The sequence below is a fragment of the Rhinatrema bivittatum genome, chromosome 1, assembly GCF_901001135.1.
Source record: "Rhinatrema bivittatum chromosome 1, aRhiBiv1.1, whole genome shotgun sequence".
NCBI lineage: Eukaryota > Metazoa > Chordata > Amphibia > Gymnophiona > Rhinatrematidae > Rhinatrema > Rhinatrema bivittatum.
In genome coordinates this window covers 569,246,160-569,267,382 of record NC_042615.1, presented here as the reverse complement: position 1 = coordinate 569,267,382, position 21,223 = coordinate 569,246,160, and the positions used below count along the sequence as shown (strand labels likewise).

Below are 21,223 nucleotides of genomic sequence, written 5' to 3'. Positions count from 1 at the left end.
GGCCGCGCAAGGCAAGGCAAGACAGAAGGCCCGAAGGCCACGCAAGGCAGGGCAAGGCAAGACTAGATAGAAGGCCCGAAGGCAAGGCTAGGCAAAGCAACGTCAAAGGAGCACACGCACAGCAAGCAAAGAAGGCTAGAGCAGGGAGCCCAGGCGAGCTCGATGCCGAAGCACTGAGGGAACTGTCAGGCAGGGTTATAAGGGAAAGCCCAGAACATAGAGAGGAGAAGGGAGATAGACTGGGCCTGTCAGGAGAGCCAGCTCTAGAGGGACCCCTGGTGGTGAGGCGGTTGCACAGCAGCCATAGCCGTAACAGTACCCCCCCCCTCAAGGCCTCCCCCTCCTCCTGGATCCCATTTTTGCAGGAGGTACTCAATAATAATGTGAGACCACTCCGGAGGCGATGCGGCAGGTTCAACTCCCTCCCGAGGCAGCAAGGCAGTCCATAACCTTTCCTGGAGTAATAAGGCAGACGCAACCCCAACCTGGGGCAGCAACATAGTCCATAACCCCTCCTGGGACAAGGCGGCAGAGTTAGGCCCCTCCTGGGGTAGCAGAGGCGGTGCAGATTTCCATAACCCCTCCTGGGGTGACAAGGGGAACATAAACCCCACCTGGGGCAGAGAAATAGTCCGTAATCCCTCCTGAGACGACAGCAGGACTGGTCCGGACCCCTCCAGGATCGGCATCAGGGCCGGCACAGACTCCTCCAGGGTCGGCGACCGTAGGACCAGTACGGGCCCCCTCCCGAGTCGGCAGCTGGATCGGTACAGCAGGCTCAGATGGTTGAGTAACAAAGTCTGTTGGCAGGCCCGGTTCGGACCCCTCCGGGGACGGCAGCAGGGCCGGTTCGGACCCCTCCGGGGACGGCAGCAGGGCCGGTTCAGCAGGCTCGGATGGCTGAGTCAGAAAGTCTATCAGTAGGACCGGTTCGGACCCCTCCGGGGACGGCAGCAGGGCCGGTTCGAGCCCCTCTGGGAGTGGCAGCAGGACCGGTTCGAGCCCCTTCGGGGGCGGCAGCAGGACTGGTTCAGTAGACTCAGATGGCTGAGTCAGAGTCTGTCAGTAGGGCCGTTTCGGACCCCTCCAGGGGCGGCAGCAAGACCGGTTCGGCAGTTTCAGACGGCTGAGAAACACAGTCTGTAAGTAGGACCGGTTCAGATCCTTCCGGGGCCAGCAGCAGGACCGGTTCGAGCCCCTCCGGAGGTGAAGCAGCGGGCTCGGACTCCATTCGAGGCGATGCAGCGGGCTCGGAACCCTCTCGGGATGATGCAACAGGTTCGGGCCCCTCTCGGGGTGATGAAACAGGCTTGGACCCCTGTCGGGGTGATGAAACAGGCTTGGACCCCTGTCGGGGTGATGAAACAGGCTTGGACCCCTCTCGGGGTGATGAAACAGGTTCAGGCCCCTCTCGGGGTGATGCCACAGGTTCAGACCCCTCGCGGGGTGATGCCACAGGTTCAGACCCCTCGCGGGGTGATGCCACAGACTTGGACCCCTTGCGGGGAGATGCAGCAGACTTGGACCCCTCTTGGGGTGGTGCAGCAGGCTCAGGCCCCTCTTGGGGTAATGCAGCAGTCTTGGAACCCGCTCGGGATGATGCAACAGGTTCAGGCCCCTCATGGGGTAATGCAGCATGCTTGGATGGCAGAGCAACAAGGTTAGAATTAAGGCGCAGGGAGGACAAAGATTGTACTGCCGTGGGCTTGATACCTTGAGTCAGAAGCTCCTGCTTTTGTTTCTGGAGGAGCTGCTTAGAGAGGGCACAGGCAGTTCTAGGACGTCTAGGGAAGATGCTCGTTAGTGTCTTAACTGCAGCTGTGGGAAGCAAAGCTCTGCTAGAGTTAATTACTTCTCTCAGCTTTCGTTTCTGAGGCTCTAGCGTGGAAGTTATAGAAGGCTTCTTAACCCGGTGAGTTCTAAGATTTTCAGAATTAATACTTGTTTCCTGGTAGCAAGTTTTTTCCAAAGTGTCCAGAGATGAAGTGCTAGAATGCTTAATCCATAAACTGTTACATGAAATAATGTTGCTAACTGGGCCAGAAGCTGAACGCCCGGTAGTAGAACTAGCTGAGCTTTTGGGAGAAACAGATGGCCCGTTAGCTTTGCAGCGGGGGCAGGGTTCGCCTGGAGGCAAAAGGCACGGAATACATTAACATTTCCACCATCCTGGCTGTGGAGTAGAACAGTTTAAACACTCTTGATAGACAGAGACATTTCTCTTATTGCAGTTACTGCACGACCAGTGTTCCTGACCAGCAAGTTGACAGGCTAGACAGTTCTGATAGCTTAGGTAATTCAAGGTCTGACAGGAATTGCAGGTATAAAACTTTGAAGGAGGCATCTTGTAATAGTGAAAAAAAAGTTGACTCACCGGTAGCACACAGACCTATCTCTTCCCCTGGAATTTGATTGCTTCGGCATACTGTTACGCTTGGGCTGAGTTCAGGGGTAGTGAACACCACCCAAAAGGGTGGCTCCAGGTGGAGAGAGACAGGGATGGCTGGAAACCGTGTCTGGGTCTAGGCTGGGTCAGGGCAGGCGGCAGATAGCAGTGTCTAGGTTCAGGCTGGGTCAGGGCAGGCGGCAGATAGCAGTGTCTAGGTTCAGGCTGGGTCAGGGCAGGCGGCAGATAGCAGTGTCTAGGTTCAGGCTGGGTCAGGGCAGGAGGCAGAGCAAGGCAGGTCAGAAGGCCCGTAGGCCACACACACACAGAAGGCCCGTAGGCCAGACACCGTAAGCGGGGCAAGGCAGGTCAGAAGGCCCGTAGGCCACACACACACAGAAGGCCCGTAGGCCACACACACACACAGAAGGCCCGTAGGCCACACACCGTAAGCGGGGCAAGGCAGGTCAGAAGGCCCGTAGGCCACACACACACAGAAGGCCCGTAGGCCATACACCGTAAGCGGGGCAAGGCAGGTCAGAAGGCCCGTAGGCCACACACAGTAAGCAGGGCAGAGAGCCCGTAGGCCAAACACACACAGACAGTAGAGCAGAGGGCCCGTAGGACCGCACGCACAGTAAGCAGGGCAGGGCAGAAGGTCCGAAGACCATACACAGCACAAGGTAGAAGGCCCGAAGGCCGCGCAAGGCAAGGCAAGACAAGGTAGAAGGCCGCGCAAGGCAAGACAAGACAAGGTAGAAGGCCCGAAGGCCGCGCAAGGCAAGACAAGACAAGGCAAGACAGAAGGCCCGAAGGCCGCGCAAGGCAAGGCAAGACAGAAGGCCCGAAGGCCGCGCAAGGCAAGGCAAGACAGAAGGCCCGAAGGCCGCGCAAGGCAAGGCAAGACAGAAGGCCCGAAGGCCGCGCAAGGCAAGGCAAGACAGAAGGCCCGAAGGCCGCGCAAGGCAAGGCAAGACAGAAGGCCCGAAGGCCGTGCAAGGCAAGGCAAGACAAGGTAGAAGGCCCGAAGGCCACGCAAGGCAAGGCAAGACAGAAGGCCTGAAGGCCGCGCAAGGCAAGGCAAGACAGAAGGCCTGAAGGCCACGCAAGGCAAGACAGAAGGCCTGAAGGCCACGCAAGGCAAGACAGAAGGCCCGAAGGCCACGCAAGGCAAGACAAGGTAGAAGGCCCGAAGGCCGCGCAAGGCAAGGCAAGACAAGACAAGGTAGAAGGCCCGAAGGCCGCGCAAGGCAAGGCAAGACAGAAGGCCCGAAGGCTACGCAAGGCAGGGCAAGGCAAGACAAGGTAGAAGGCCCGAAGGCAAGGCTAGGCAAAGCAAGGTCAAAGGAGCACACGCACAGCAAGCAAAGAAGGCTAGAGCAGGGAGCCCAGGCGAGCTCGATGCCGAAGCACTGAGGGAACTGTCAGGCAGGGTTATAAGGGAAAGCCCAGAACATAGAGAGGAGAAGGAAGATAGACTGGGCCTGTCAGGAGAGCCAGCTCTAGAGGGACCCCTGGTGGTGAGGCGGTTGCACAGCAGCCATAGCCGTAACACACTGTCTCGTAGACGCTTCTATTTTATTTCATCCAAGCTACCATGTTGATATGTCCCATTCTGTCCCTCTCAAAATTTTTCTATTCTTGAGGGCTAGTGCTTTCTTGTTTTTCTGCCTTGTTGCTAATTTTTTTCATCACTGCCTTGGCAGACCTTCCAACAGAACTTTTATATTCTAGCTTAAAAAACCCCAACAAAAAACAGGTGTCGAAGCCAGAGAGGCATATGCCCTGCATCTGCGGATGCTGTATGTCCACCCGGGATACTCACTCTCTTATTAATGCTTGGGCCCAGGCTATGATTCATTAAACTGTTACAGCTGTAGTTTCATGTTCCCCAGGGCACAACAGTATTATGCCTAGAAGATCGAGGACCTTTGGAAGGTGCCAATAGATAACTGCCTTAATCATTGGCGTAATGGTGAGTAGCTGAGTTGCTCTCCATTATGGAGGAAAAAGTCTTTGGGCTCCCAACGCAAGGAGTTGAGGCGGGACATTTCCCTCTCTCATCCCTAAAAGCATTGGGAAGGCTTCTCTTCCTACACTGTGGTGTTGGGTTTCAGATCTATTCCAGATTAGGGATTGAGCATACCGAGGAAAGCTATTGGTGATGGAGGAAGCATGGAGAAAGGTGCTTAAGCAACAAGAGCAACTTCCTCCAGGGCCATCCCCATCAGAACTGAAAAGGTCAGCACCTCTGGCACAAAGGCCCTGCGGGCCCTTCCTTGACACTGAGAAGGGATGTAGCATCGTCAGAGCCATTGTATTCATTGTTGGTGTAGAAGTTCCCCATGATGCCAAGTCATATGTTCTATTCGGACCTGAGCCAACCAATGCGCGCACACACTCCAAGGCACTATCAGTATGCATTTGGTATGGCAAATCTCAGCACCATCTGGAAAAGAGAACTTCCGCACATAAGTTCAGGAGCCCCATGTTGGATGTTATGGCAAGGAAGGAATTATCGATGTCATCTACGGCTGTGAAGTGCTGTTATTCCAGATTTGGTAATATAGCTCGCACAGAACACCTCTAAGTCAGCCGTTATTGCAACTGTAGTGCCAAGCTCTTCTTTAACTTCTTTAAATTTTGCCAGAACCAAGTAGGACAAGTCCATCTGATTCACTGAAGATGATGTATCTCTTTCAATTCCATCTCAGAGCCCCACCACCTCTGTTCCCCCCCTCCCCCACTAACTAGTTGAAGCCTAATTATCAGAGCTAATGAGAATTTCTTTGCCGCCTTAATATCTTAATATTGTCTTCAGATATTAACTTCAGAGGCTCTAACTATCCTAGTTAGAGCCTCTGTTGTACAAAATGGAGACAACCTTTCCACACAGTGGGGAAATGCTTGATTTTCTTTCTTCAGGGGAGGTCCTTCATGGGTGAAGTGGTAGGCTCTATCCATTCTGAGTTCCTTCCAGATGTTTCTTCTCTGGGCCAACAGAAGTCTCCTCAGTCGCTGCCTTCATCATTGAGGTCATGGCTTAGCATTCTCCCATGGTTAGGAGATAAAGATGGACTCCATCGGGAATTTCATCTGATCCCTTTCCAGACTTGCCACAGCATACCTACCATAGCTATTTCAGATTCTTAGATAAATTGGCCAAGATTCTAAACATAAGTGTTAGGAAGGAAAAGTACTCATAAGAACATGCCATACTGGGTCAGACCTAGGTCCATCAAGCCCAGCATCCTGTCTCCAACAGTGGCCAATCCAGGCCACAAGAACTTGGCAAGTACCCAAAAACTAAGTCTATCCCATGTTACTGTTGCTAGTAATAGCAGTGGCTATTTTCTAAGTCAGCTTAATAGCAGGTAATGGACTTCTCAAAGAACCTATCCAATCCTTTTTTAAACCCAGCTACACTAACTGCACTAACCACATCCCCTGGCAACAACCCGAGATATCTTCGCAGAGTAGCCACCTCCTTGGTTCTTTTTAAGGAAGTGGAGGACATGCTGATTTCAGGTATAAAGTTTTCAACTAGGAGGTCCTACAGTTTCAAGTGGAAAAGCTTTTCGGCTTCATGTGAGACCAGGCATCTGGATATCTTCTCCTGTGATCCATGGAATTGACTTCAGAAATTTCTTCCTTTTGTCCTCAGGCCTTAGTACCTTTTCAGTCAAAGTTCATCCCAGTGCTATTGTAGTTCATCAACAGGTGGAAGGGGCTCTTATCTCTTTCCACCATTTGGTATCCAAATTCATGAAAGGATTGTGACATACAAGACCTCCTGTTGGTAAACCTCCAGTGCCTTGGGATCTCAACATAGTACTGACTCAACTCATGGAATCTTTCAAACCTCTCAATCGATGAACTTAGTTTCTCACCTGGCAAGTGGTGTTCCTTGTAGCCAGCACTTCTGGTCAAAGAGTGAATGAACTGCAAGATCTTGTCTCCTGCTCATCATGCTGCAGTTTTTCCACAACAGGGTGATTCTTCGTAGTCACCTTAAATTTCTTCCAAAAGTGGTGTTTGCATTCCACACTTACTAAGCTTTGTGCCACCTACTTTATTCATGAGATCTTATGTCCACAGAGGAGAAAGGACTCTTCACTCCTTGGACTGTAAGAGTTCTAGCATATTATTTGAGAAGGGCTCAACCTCATTGTCAAACTTTTCAACTGGTTTGTATCTTTTGATACCAATAGATTGGGAATGGCAAGAGCCAAATGAACTTTATCCTGTTGGCTGTCAAACTGTGTCACATGCCGTTATGTGCTGGCTGGCCTACAGATTGTAAGCTCTGTCAAAGCTCATCAAGTGAGAGCCATAGTGACTAATCTCCGTGCTGCTTCCATTGAAGACATTTGCAAAGCTCCTACTTGGACATCTGTGCACACAGTCATGGCCCACTGCAGTCTGGACAGTATGTCTCAAAGCGATAGTAACTTTGTGCAGGCAGTTCTATGTAGCCTGCTATCCAAGTAGTCTACTCCTTATTTGGTGGGGTTGGATTATTTTAAGTAAGTGCTTTTGCTGTAAAACCCTCAGCTTGGGACTCCACATACGTAATGCCTAATTCATGCCTCAACTTTGACAGAAAGCAAGTTTGCTTACCTGTAGAATACTTTGTAGACAGCAGGATGAACTAGCCATTCTTAATATGTCCACCTCCCTGGAGAGGCAATTACCTTGCTAAAGCTTGAGCTCTGGAACAGACTGAGGGGCTCACAAAAGCAGCTTGTGTAGTCAGGAAATTCTGCACATGCTCAGTAAAAATTTACTGAGCTTTGAGAGAGGGTTCAAATCTGTGCCATTGGATGATGTCACCTATGCATAATGGCTAATTTATCCTGCTCTCTATGGAGAACTCTGTTTATAAGTAAGCAGACTTGCTTTGCAGTAATCTAACTTCTTTGTTACTAATTTGTGAATAATCATTGCCAAATCCACTCTATCTTAAAAAAAAAAAAAAAGGCTGCAACCAACAAATTAAGTCAAATGGAAAAAGACAGCGAGTACCACTGACGATATATGATGTATTATTGATACCTGAGAATCCAATTTTACTCCTAGAGTGATAATTAGTCTATGATTGCAGCGTGGAACCTCAAATCTGTGGGACTATAGCACACCTGTTATTCCTAGACATCCAGAGCACCATTTTTTAAGATGAGTATTTTGACTTGCCTTAAATGTATTTTTGATAAAATATGCTGGCACTTTGAGATACAAGAGTGATGCAAAAAAATAGATAAGAAAATTGCTGACTGTTTGTTTGAGACCAATCATTATATTGATGGAACATCCACAATGGCACTGTTTACGGCAATTATATTGACCCCATAGTGTGAAGGTCTCATTTATTAATACTACCACTAATCCAATCCATATAAACATATATGGATTAGTGGTAGTATTTTTATGATTTATTCACTCAAATGTTATTACATCTCTTGAGAGCATGTAGGCTTGCCATCACCTGTTGTGTGAGTGTTTGAAAATTAGTTTCTTGCTTAACAATAGCCAGATCGTCATCTGTAAAAGATTCTCCACTTTGCTTCTTTAGTGCATCTTACTGCATCTCACAGGACTGCTCTGAACCTGTCCAGCTCATTCTGAATTTGTTTCAGTTGTGAAGTCGGACCCAGATTACCTGTTTCTTTTAGCCTCGGTTATATACAAATAGAGGCTTATTAGATCATAGTCGAAGTCTGTGTGTGTTGCACTTTGTGTCTGTGTACCTCTCCCCCTCCTTAATAATTTAATTCTTTTTTTTTAAAAACCTTTTATTTATAATTTTCAAAAATTACAAGAACACTTTGCACAGAAGCATAGAGAGTTAAAGAAGAAAAATTACCTAAAAAGGAAATACATCATACAGTGTGGTCCAACAAAGAATAATGCTCTCTCAAATGTAGACCTTCCAACTGTGAGAGGATGGGGAGGAGAGAGCTACAGGAGATACAGAAATAAAGGAAACAATACCAGTAGAATTAGCTAAGCATAAATACAACCCATGCATTCTATGCTGTTTCATCTTTGTTGATTACATCCTTCGTGTTGTTTTCGCTTTACTCCCTTTCCCCCTCCTCTGTTTTTTCCCCCCTTAGTTCTATGTAAACTGATATGATGTACCCATGAATACCGGTATAAAAAAAGCTGTTAAATAAATAACTTCTATTTTACTTAGGAGAGTCGCGACTTGTGTCAAGGAAGCACTGGGGAAACAGCCATCTTGCCATCAATAAAGGATTTAAGCTGTTCTGGAACATGAAAAAATATAACGCGCTCTCCCAAATTTGATTACACACTTGCAGGGATATCTGAGTAAAAAAGAAGCCCGCAAATCCCGAAAATTCCTACGCCTTTTTTGAGTTACCTTAGCCAGGTCAGGATATATCCTGACTGGATCACTCAAGAAATCCAATGACATATTTTAAAACAACTTTTCATAATGAAGGAAATATGTATATTAAGGAAGGAAACTAATAATGTTGCCCTCTCAATTATTTCAATGGAAGTAGACTCAAGAAACTGGGTTAGATTAGATAAATCCAGAGAGACCAGTGATATGTCACATTGGCTAGGATTTTTCTTAAAAGGAAGGAAATACATTTTATTAGTAACAGGAATGGTCTCTACAGGGAGATGTAAAATGTCTAAAAAGAACTTCCTAAGAGTCATTTGGCGTAATTCACCCATTGCCCTGGAAAAATTAGTAAATCGCAGAATATGGTATTTCAAGTGATTTTCTAAGAATTCCATTCTACGAATTAGAATCCCAAGCTCTTGAATTATGGTGGCATTCACCAACTCTATTTTAGAAACAGCCCCTTCCAATACACACATTTTCTCTGAGTGTTCAAACGATGGACTTGAGCAAGGGAGCCCAATTCTTGAGATAGGGAGTTTACCTTGGCGTAACATTCAGAAAAAGATGTGGTAAGACTGGCAAGTAAGTCCCACAATGCTTCCAGAGTCACAAAGGCTGGGTTTAGGATGTAAGGAACTCACCAACAACTGCTGGAGCTCCAACTAAAGTCTCAATGTCAATATGATTCACTCCTAGAAGATTAAAATGTGAGACTGCTTGCTCCGACAAACTCAAAGCCTGGGCTTCCCCTTCACAGCTGTCTCTAGTCGCAACAAAGTTTCCTGCGCCGAGTTGCACCCGCTGAGATCATTATCCTGCGGCTCTGAGACAGCGCTGCCGTGGACTCGCTCTCTGGGAGGTAAATGACAGTACAGAGGGCTCAACAATGCCTCTTACCCGGCCGAGGAAGGATCTGCTGCTCCTGCCTCAGCAATTGGGGGTAAGTGCCCACATAACATTAGGGCTGGGAGGAACACATTCCATGATTAATTGCCTCAAGGGGGAGACCTGAATTCGATCCTTTTGTTTAGATGGCATTGAAGCAAATTCAGGTAAAAAAAACAAAACAAAAAAAAAAAACAACCAACCACGGCAGAGGCAAACGGAAAGGTTACCATTCATGCGGCCATCTTAACTTCTCCCCCCCTTTATAATTTTGAAATATACTTTGAATGGAAGTAGACCCTCAATGGGGGATATCAGACTTCTCTACTTCTCAAAGTAGGTTAGTGATTTGGGGAAAGGGGAGGGGAAGGAGTGGAGCACAGGAAGGAGATAAAATTAGCAAGTGTCCCATGAAAGTGCAAGGGAGGTGATTTAAACCTAGAATTTTGCACTTTCTACTGATTTCTTTTAATATTCATACCAAATTAACTCCTGAAGGGAATTCTTCAGGTTTATCCTTCTTTCACACCAGAGACACTGAAGTTTTGTTCTGGCAGACAACTTTTTTTTTTTTTTCCCTTTTTACTTGGGGTAGCGCAAATCCTGCTGCTATTTGCTTCCTGGCCAACTTTCCTGTTACTGCAGATGCTTTATTAATGTGTTTTGAATCCATTTTTGTAGTCATTGGTTTAGAATGGGACATGGTACGGTTTCAGGAAGACTTTTCTGTAGGATCTTGTCTTCAAATTGCCAAATTGCATAGGTCACTGCTTCAAAACACATGGTCCTCAGAGTTTAGATGTACTGAGTAGGGGATATTTGGGGGTCTGGTTTCCTGCACAGAGCCACAGAGTTTCTGGTGGAGTATAGAATCTAAGGCATCCTCTCCTCTTCACTGCCTTATCTAAATATAATAAATTAGTTCTGTTTATTTACTTTCCTTTCAGTCAGCAGTTGTTTCGGAGTCTCTGTGGCTGCTTTTGTTTTTCGGCTCAGCTTAACTGGTATTTCAGTCAGTTAAAACAGCTCTCTTTCTCGCCTTGGGGCGTAGTGGCTTCATGGCCCTCTAAATCTAATTGCACCCACAACTCTCCAGTCTCCTTGCTCTCAACATGTGGCTGGCCCACTGCTCTGATCATCCCGCTGAGTCCAAGTCAGATCCTAGGCACCAGGACTGTTTTATATAAGTTAAGTGCACAAGCTTCTTATCTTCATCCTGATCTGTGTTTTAAATCTATTTGCATTGAAATCATTTTTTTTAAGCCTTACTGTGGACTGGAAGGAGGAAGAGATCAGATTGAACAGCCATATTTCTCCTTTGATTGCTAGAGCCCCATAGGTTTACTTCTCACAGTTCAGCAATTGTGGGTGAAAAAAAAAGTCGGAACAATGGCACAGTACTGCCAAGTCAAAGACCCCGCTTTTATTAACAGCTTAAATTTTTTCCCAGTTCTGGAAAAGGCTGAGTCAAGCACCATTGTTGGCAGTGACTCTCAACCTTTACTACATCAAGCCCCACCTAACAGTCTTATTTGGGCTCCAAGCCAATCTGCTTCTCCCCACAGCTTCACTGTAATTTATAAACTGTGATTTAATTATTGGTTTCTGTGTGGGGGCACTCTCTCTCCTGAACGGCATGTGTGATAAATCTTTATCACGGGCACTATTTTTGCTATATTTATAGCATTTTGATAAATCTAGGGATCAGGTAGCTGAATAGGTCGTAACAGCTTGGAGAAGAGATGGCTGGGGTGGGGGGGGATATGATAGAGGTCTTTAAGATCATGAGAGGTCTTAAACGAGTAGATGTGAATCAGTTATTTACACTTTTGGATAATAGGACTAGGGGGCATTCCATGAAGTTAGCAAGTAGCACATTTAAGACTAATCGGAGAAAATTCTTTTTCACTCAACGCACAATAAAGCTCTGGAATTTGTTGCCAGAGGATGTGGTTAGTGCAGTTAGTGTAGCTGGGTTCAGAAAAGGTTTGGATAAGTTCTTGGAGGAGAAGTCCATTATCAGCTATTAATCAAGTTTACTTAGGGGTACATTTTCAAAAACAGCGTGCACGCGTACTTTTGTTCGCGCACCACGCGCAAACAAAAGTACGCTGGATTTTATAAGATACACGCGTAGCCGCGAGTATCTTATAAAATCCGGGGTCGGCGCGCGCAAGGGGGTGCACATTTGTGCAACCTGTGCGCGCTGAGCCCGGCGCGCGCTGCCTGTTCCCTCCGAGGCCGCTCCGAAATTGGAGCGGCCTCGGAGGGAACTTTCCTTCCACCCCCCCCTACCTTTGTTGGCAGATTTACGCCTGCCAGAGGCTGGTCGGGAGGCCTCGCCCACGCCCCCGGGCTGGTGCCACGCCCCGAAATTTGCGCCGCCCACCCGACATGCTCCCGACACGCCCCCTTTGCAAAGCCCCGGGACTTACACGCCGCCGAGCCTATGCAAAATAGGCTCGGTGCGCGCGTAACCCTTTTAAAATCCAGCCCTTTGGGAATAGCCGCTGCTATTAATTGCATCAGTAGCATGGGATCTTCTTGGTGCTTGGGTACTTGCCAGGTTCTTATGGCCTGGTTTGGCCTCTGTTGGAAACAGGATGCTGGGTTTGATGGACCCTTGGTCTGACCCAGCATGGCAATTTCTTATGTTCTTATTTCAGCTAACCTAATTAATCCTAGCCACTGAAAGAAACGCAATATATGTAAAGAAAACCTTTATTAAAAATTTATTTATTTACGGGTTTTATAAACTGAGTGTTGACAGTTTGTTTGCACCTTGGGCCTACTTGGAGGCACAAAACTTGCTGAAATGTGATTGTAGTTTTGCTGATATTTCATCATCTTCTGTACTCAGATTTTATACAGTGAGGGCAGGAAAGTCATTATCTTCTCTTGTAAATCGTCACAAATGCCAGCAACACTTTTCTCTGCTTCCTCTCCCTTTCGGTAGAAGTGGAGAAGGTGGCTCCTCTCTCCTTCTGTAGTGGTGGGGCATCCGACTGATGCACATTAACCTAGTTTCTTGTTCAGGAGGTATTAATACTAGCTTATTTTCTGCTAAACTCAGTGCTCATGTAGGTATATATTCTGCAAGGCAGAGGTACATTGGTGCTAGACTATTTAAGATAGGAGTGATTAATTCTGGTTTCAAGAGCCACAAACAGGTCTGGCTTTCCGGATATCCACAATGAATATGTATGAGAGAAATTTGCATGTAATGCCTGTATTGTATGCAGGTATATCTCATGCATATTCATTATGGATATCCTGAGTTCCAGATCAGTTTGTGACTCTTGAAAACTGGAGTTTGCCACCCCTGATTTAAGGCTTTAAATACAAAGATAAAATTTTGAACTTGGAGCACAACTCAGTCGGCAACCAGTACAGTGTACAGAGAACCATATAAGGCTGTAAGCAGTCTGGCTGCAGTATTCTCATTAGCTGGAGGCACTTGGTGAACTTTCGCAGCAGACCTACCTGCAGTGAATTGCAGTAATGCAGCTGAGAGGAAATAGCAAAAATCAGAGTGACAAAAGTTTGATCTAAATACGGGTGAAGATAACAAAACCTACATAATTGGAAAAACACCTCTTTTCTCATGATATCTGGGGGTCCAAAAAGTCTTTTGTCCAAACGGACTCCCAGACTATGAACCTGCATGGAAAAGAATAGAATAGCTCTATCCAGTGTTAAACCTGGTGGCATTCTGACCAGTAACTACTATTAAAGCTATAGGATCTCAGTCTTTTTTTTTTATAGTAAGATATGGTCCAAATAGATGATACAATTTAATGCGGACAAATGAAAAGTAATGTAAATAAGGAAACATAATTCCAGCTACAGGTAAACGATGCTGGGTTTCATGTTAGGAGTCACTACCCAGGAAAATGACCTCTGAGTTCTTGTGGACAACACTTTCAAATCTTTGGCTCAGTTGTGGCAGTGGTAGTCAAAAAGGCAGATAGAATGTTAGAAATTATTTGGTAGGAATAAGGAAGAAAACTGAGAAAATCATAATGCTTTTATATAGATCCGTAGAGCATATAGAAAGACATGGTTTAATGGAATACAGCCAGCACGGATTTACCCAAGGGAAGTCTTGCCTCACAAATCTGCTTCTTTTTGTTTGAAGGAGTTAATAAACCTGTGGATAAAGGTGAACTGATAGATGTGGTATATTTGCATTTTCAGAAGGTTTTTGACAAAGTCCCTCATGAAAGGCTTCTAAAAAAAAACTTGAAAGTCATGGGATAGGAGGTATTATCCTTTCTTGGATTACAAACTGGTTAAAAGACAGGAAACAGAGAGCAGGATTAAATGGTCAATTTTCTTAGTGGAAAAAAAGTAAACAGTGCGTCAGGGATCTGTACTTGGACCGGTGCATTTCAATATATTTATAGATGTTCTGGAAAGGGATACGACGAGTAAGGTGATCAAATTTGCAGATGATACAAAATTATTCAGAGTAGTTAAATCACATGTGGATTATGATAAATTTCAGGAGGACTGTGCGAGACTGGAAGATTGGGCATCCAAATGGCAATTTTTTTCATTTCTTAAAAAAAAGAAACTTTAGGTATGTTTGGAAAAAAGGGCTGCACAATCTTGGTTTTGCTACAGTATAGTTTTTTCCCCTATCCACTGCCCCTTGCTGCATTAGGCCACAGTCATGGGTCAGAAATACAGAGTAGGCAACATTCCTGTACCTGTCTGTGAACACAAGACATAGATTTTAGTTAAAATGTCATGTTTCCTAAAATACAAACTGAACTTTTTATGCCATCTCTGCTTTCCAATTGAAGCACATTATATTTTTATTTTACATGTATTTACATCATTCTTTATGACATGGTATAAATGCTGATGCTTTTAAATAGTGGACAAGCACATCTTATTTTGCTTAGAACATAGATCTGCAGGTATGAGAAATCAGATTTTTTTTTAGGAATCTGAAGTTTACACCAGTGACATTTTAGGTATCTAAGCTTTTCCTTCATCCTTTTTAAATCAGGCGTGTACCATAGGGTATAGTGCTTTCTTCTGTAAGATAGACCTAAAAGTGCAATTTCATCCTTAGTAGTTATCTTGTCATTCCATTCAATAATTATAGTCTCTTTATCATTTCACATTGGTGACTGACTTTTTGAAAGGAGAGAGGTTTTAAAGAGGTCAGGATTGATGTCCTTTTTTTTTTAAAAATAGGTGGTATTATCCAGGCTAGGTGAATTTAATGGTTAGACTGCACCTTGAATACTGTGTGCTATTCTGGTTGTCACATCTCAAAAAATATATAATTGAACTGGAGAAAGTACAGAGAAGGGCGACCAAAATGGTAAAGGGCATGGAATAACTCCCCTATGAGCAAAGGCTAAAGAGGTTAGGTCTGTTCAGCTTGGAGAAGAGACAGCTGAGGGGGGGGATATGATAGAGGTCTACAAAATTATGAAAAGACTTGAACGGGTAAATGTGAATTGATTATTTACTCCTTCAGATAATACAAAAACTAGGGGGCACTCCATAAAGTTATCAAGTAGCACATTTAAAACAAATTGGAGAAATCTTTTTCACTCGGCACACAATTAAGCTCTAGAAGACTGACCCAAGTTAGAGAACGGGCTATATGCTTAGCTGGACCAATACTGTGGCACACCATGCCCTTAGAAATTAGACTACAGAGAGATTTTAAACTATTCAAAGAGAGTTTAAAAACCTGGCTTTTCAAGCAAGCATTTTACAAAGAGAGCGGTGAATAGTGGAATATGAAATCTGGCAGCAGAACATCAGAACACAGCACCTTTTTTGCTCAATAAGAGTGTTTTATTAAAACAAATCATACATTCCGATAGTTATATATACAATTAAAACTGTGAAACGTAGAAAAAGGACAAGATCTTTAACTTTTTGCAAATAGTCTTTATTACAAAACTGTTACCGGATCTTAGTGGCACTTCCTATAGATAGTATTAACTTATACATTTTCCAAAGATGTATATATGTGCCTCACTGTTAACAGTTGTGATAGTATACTACTTAACGACAGTATAGAAAAGATTTTAAATAAATAAATTTGTTGCCAGATTTTATGTTTAACACTACTAATCAACCAATACAATATAGATAATGTAAAATGTCTTTTATAAATTTTTGTATAAAATAAAGATTGTTAAAATAAATTTGTCACTATATTGTATTGGTTGATTAGTGTGATATATTTATATAATTGCCGGTTTTTTTGATATATTATAGAGCAGTGGTTCTCAACCTTTTTCCCATCGTGACACACCTGACAGGCCACGCTCACATGTGTGACACACTGCTCATTACAATTCACTGAGGAAATAAAAAATAAAGGCCCAGTATTATTTTTTATTGTTAAGAATGACACAAGGGAAAGATACATACACTGTCTGAACAGAAATTGCATAAATAGTAAACATCTTACACCAAAACAGCACCAATTTCCAGTACTCAAACAGTAAACACTTTACTTAAGAAAAGGCAACACTGAGAATATTATACCAGGCCGTAAGACATCAATACAACTCCTATTAGGAAAACAGAACAAGCCAGGCTGCTATAGAGCCCTACACAGAAACTACACACCAACAGAAAACCTCACCTGAATCACATGTGCTGACCCTCACCTAACAAAGAATAAAGAGACCAAACGCATAACTAGAAGCATGCAGACAAAAACTGAATTGGAAACTGCAACAAGCCAGTCTCTGTGTGCAGAGTAACAAAGGAAAAAGAGAAACATCACCCATCCTTATAAAACAAATCAAGTAATATAAAATCAATAGCAGCAAAACCATACTAACAAAAAGAACAGATTATTTTGAAACAGCTGATGAATGGAATATCCAATAATTAAAAACATATCAAAAATTTCTAGATACCAATAAAATATTTCAAAATAGCAGGCACAAAGGCCCAATAATGAAAAATAATAAGGATACAAAAAATGTTTTGCTCTGTATACTTGGGAACATTTGATATCCAGGTGCCCTGAGATTGTTTTGAATTAGCAGGAGGAGGGATGGTTTGATTGCAACTTTCTCCTCTCTCTCTCTCACACTGGCTCTCAATCACTCACTTATACACATGCTTTTTCTCTCTCACTTATATAGGCTCTTAATTACACATTTACACACATGCTGTCTATCTTTTCATGCTTAAACATACAGGCTTTCAATCTCACACATACATGCTGTCTTTTTCTCTCACATTCACTCATATTCACATAAGAACATAAGATGCTTACAAACATGCTCTCTCTCTTTCTCTCATTTACACACAGGCTCTCAATCATATACTCACATGCTCCCTGACCTAAACCAGCTCTCAGTGACACACAGACACACATGGTCTCTCTTCTACATATACACAAAGGCTCTTAATCATACATGCACATGATCTCTCTCGCACACAAAGGATCTCAATCCCACACGCATACTCTTTCACACAAAACAGGTTTTCAATCCCAAACTTACACATTCAGGTTCTCAGTCATACACTTCCATTCATGCTATCTCTCATACACAGGCTCTCAATCATTCATATACATACTCACACACACACACACACACACACAGCACCTCAAACACATATGCTTGCTCATTCACTCACCCTCCCCCCTCCCCCCCCCCAAACTAGCAAGAGCAGCAGCCTCTTCCAATTCAACCCTAAAAGCAGCAGCAACCTCCTTCACTTTCAGCCCTCGCGGAGTCCCATTGGCCGCGGGGGTTGACGTTGTTCTTTGTTTTTCTCTGAGCCGTGCTGCTCATTCCTTAGGCTGCGCCTCTCTTCTTTTCTTCAGGCCAACGCTGCCTGCACTAGTATGGTCTCTTCTTCCCCCGCACGCACCCCGCTGCTCACCACTTCCTCTTCCGGGCCACGGGGGGGGGGAGGGGGAGGCGCGGGAAGAAGAGAGCATGCCGGTGCTGCTGACTCCAGCTCTTCTCCCGCGTTCCGCCCGGGCTTTCAGCGTTTTAAGCCCGGGGGAGGACCTATCTTGCTCGGGTAGGGGAAGCAGCTGGGTCAACAGGGGACCGTGAAGTGTGGCGACACACCTGCGTGTGCTTGGCGACACACTGGTGTCACGACACACCGGTTGAAAACCACTGTTATAGAGGATATGGTTAAGGGAACTAGAGTAGCTGGGTTAAGGTTTGGATAAGGAGAAGTCCATAAACTGCTAGTTCTTGTTACTTGGATTGGCCACTGTTGAAGAGAGGATACTAGGCTTGATGGACCTTTGGTCTGCCAATATCTTTGGCTCAGTTGTGGCAGTCAAGAAAACAAATTGTTAGAAATTATTTGGTAGGAATAGAGAAGAAAACTGGGAATTTCATAATGCCTTTGTATAGATCCATAGTGCATATAGAAAGACATGGTTTGATGGAATACAGCCAGCATGGATTTATCCAAGAGAAGTCTTGCCTTTGAAGGGGTTAATAAACATGTGGATAAAGATAGGTTGTCATATGTTAAGTACCACACAATGAAATCAAATGGTGATCGGACCAGAGAAAGGGAGATAATTTTAAAGTGAGAGAGAATGGTGTGATTGTCAGGTTTATGAATAAGTCTGTGTGCCTATGCTTGTGAGTTGGTAGGGTAATGAATTGTTCTAAACCTAAACCTGTCATAGAATTAATGTGTATATCATTGGGAAGGGAAGGTGGCTCAGCATCAAGATGTAAATTAAAATCACCTAGTATGATCATTTTATTTGTCAATCAGTAATGTGGATATAGTTTTGATAAGCATTGATACATTATAAAGTAAAAGACCCAGAGGTCAATATATTAAACATATTTGAGTGAGGTTGAGATTAACAGTACCTATTAGTGGTTTTGATAGTCAAAACTGTATTTGCTTAGGAGATAAAAAATTTTTTTTATAATGGTGAGCAAACTGCCACCTTGGCAATTTGGTCTAGGTTGAGAAATTGCAGTGTAATAAGATCAACTGTATTTGTAGGTGTAAGCCAGATTCAGTAATTAATAAACTACCTGGGGAGTCAGTGAGTAATGCATCATGAATGATTGGAAATTTCTTTCTTATAGATTGTTTAAGAACATTAAAGAAAAAATAAATGCTGTAAGAATGAAGGGTAAGGGCTTCTTTCTTACTCGTGTTAGATAACAACTTCAGGTGAAATTAGCATTACTGTGAAAATGGGAATGATCACCATATTTACCCTGGCAAATAACAGGAATAGACATTGCTACTGAAATTAACAAATTTACAAAATTGAGAAGAGAAATCAAAAAGTGAATAGATTTCTTACCTGAAACCAGATATCACAGAGATGAAAATATGGGATTTTGAAAAACGAAACGTAGCAAAATCCAGAAAGCTAGCACGATGGGCTCCACAATTGGGCACACAAAGGGGGGGCAGACCTTTTCATGTGCCCTTTGGCACACAACAGAGGCCTGCGCCGCCTCCGGCATCTGAAGCCTCTTCTCCTGGTACCCCGATGATGTCTCTGCGCCAGATAATAGAAAAAAAGCTTCAAAAGAGAACTGAAAACATGGCTTTTTAGAAACGTGTACGAACTAACATAAAGCTCCAATATGCCATTCACATCACTGTCTGAACCCTAGACTATGCTAGCAGATTGAGCAACAAGTATTGAGCGATGTTAAATGTATACTGAGTATAATATGAAGGATAATGAAATGGAAATCATAGGAAATAATTGTACATCAAAGCACCCTAATTACCTTGTACTTAATGTTGATGTTTTGACTCAGAATACCCATTTGCTCTTGAGATGAGTGAGATTATGAATAAATATGACCTAGAAAATGTATTTACTGTTATATTGACCAGAATACGAACTTTGAAACAGAATGGGATTGTTGACCTAGTAACTGAAAACTGATTTTGAAAACCGTTGTGATCTTATTTTGGAATGTCGGTATATAAAACGCCTAAATAAATAAATACGTTTGTTTTAGACTTTGAAGGGGTTTGCAGTTTGACAACTGTGAACCTTCAGCAGAAGAGCAGAGCCTTACTTGTAAGGCTAGCCAGTATGATCATGGAGAGGGGTAGGTTGGGTGCTGGTTATTAATTTGACACTTGTTTTAAGGATGTTAGGCATTCCATCTCTGTAGTGTTAGAAATATTGCATTTCTTTTTTGTTACAGATGAAATTTCTGGGAAATTAAGGTAACTTAATAGACCTTTAAGCAAGAGCCTGCTTCAGGTTAATGCGGCTTCTACCAGTACATCTATAGCACACTGCTTTTCTGTTGGCAAATGTAGTGATTCTGAAAGAGCCACCTCATCTATGCTCAATGTCTCCCTATGCTGTGATTTTATTTAAGGGGATCACATCTCCCCTGCTTTGTGCTGTTTACACTGGCTTCCGATACAGTGGGGAGGGTTCATCGTGCCTTAAGCAGAGATACTCCAAAGTGGATCAATTCATTTCTGAAAATATATATAAATTCAATGTAGTTTTAGTGTGAAGGGTAGCGGATGTGTGAGCCCTTTGCTCTGCGGCATAGTTGATGCAGCCTCAAGGGTGAACTCATAAGGTCTATGCAGACAGCTGGCAAATGTACGCTGTAGTGGGACAGTCTGGAGCTTCACCTTTACCAACTGCTTCCCCCACAGGTTTGAGCCCTTGGGTTCTAGCGGCCAGCAGGATTTAGGCAGGTCCCTAAGGTGAAGAAGATAAAGTCCAAAGGCACACCAGGATCATGACAGGCAGCAGACTAATGGAGTCAGGGACAGGCCAAGGTTGGGGCAGCTAGCAAGACTGGTCAGGTCCAAGCAAGAGGTCAAGATCTGAAGAGTGGATGAAAACACACTGAAGACACTAGAAAAGACAAAAAAGGCAGGGCTGGACAAGGAAGGCTGGAAGGCAAGGTCCAGTAACCAGGATCATAGGAATCAGGAACCAACACTCGCGAGCAGCATGGACTACTTCAGGAGTAGGAGATCTATTGCTGAGGCATCTGGTACTCCACACGAGGGGCCTTTTATCTGGATGAGGTGGTGATGTTATCAAGGGGCTCCCGGGCTGCTTTCCCACAATGGGTCCTTTAAATAGCTGGGCATATGGCACGTGCGTGCCTGTGAGGATCCATGAGCAGGGCAGCATGGCGGCATCTCATACTGCTATGGAGGCAGTCAGCATTGGTGGTGACTGGCTGAGAAGAGCTGGCAGCGGAGCTAGTGTCAGTATGGCAGTGTCAGGGGTAAGTGCTGCGGCTAGCAGGGCCGAGCCGCGAATATTGAGATCAGCTGGATGAAATTTTTTAGATGTGCCAACAATTTGACAAGCATGCTTAGCTAAAATTAGAAACAGAACTTTTTATATAGCTGGCCTTACATTATGGAACAACATACCAGATGAAATTCAAGCGAATCAATGCTATACTACATTCAGGAAGCAAGTTGAAGACTTTTTATTTTAAACAAGCATTTAAATAAGGCATGATAACTCGGGCAATAGTCATTGACCAAATGTACTTTTTAGATTTTTTTTTCTTTTTTATATAGATTTCGATTTGTGGTCTCTCTTACTGGTCAGTTTTATTTAT

The 21,223-nt window shown here is 44.1% G+C and overlaps 1 protein-coding gene across 4 annotated transcripts in view; it reads left to right on the top strand.

Moving 5' to 3' along the window:
- FANCC (FA complementation group C) overlaps positions 1–21,223 on the top strand; it is a 566,530-nt gene that overhangs the window by 124,581 nt on the left and 420,726 nt on the right. The window lies entirely within an intron of this gene.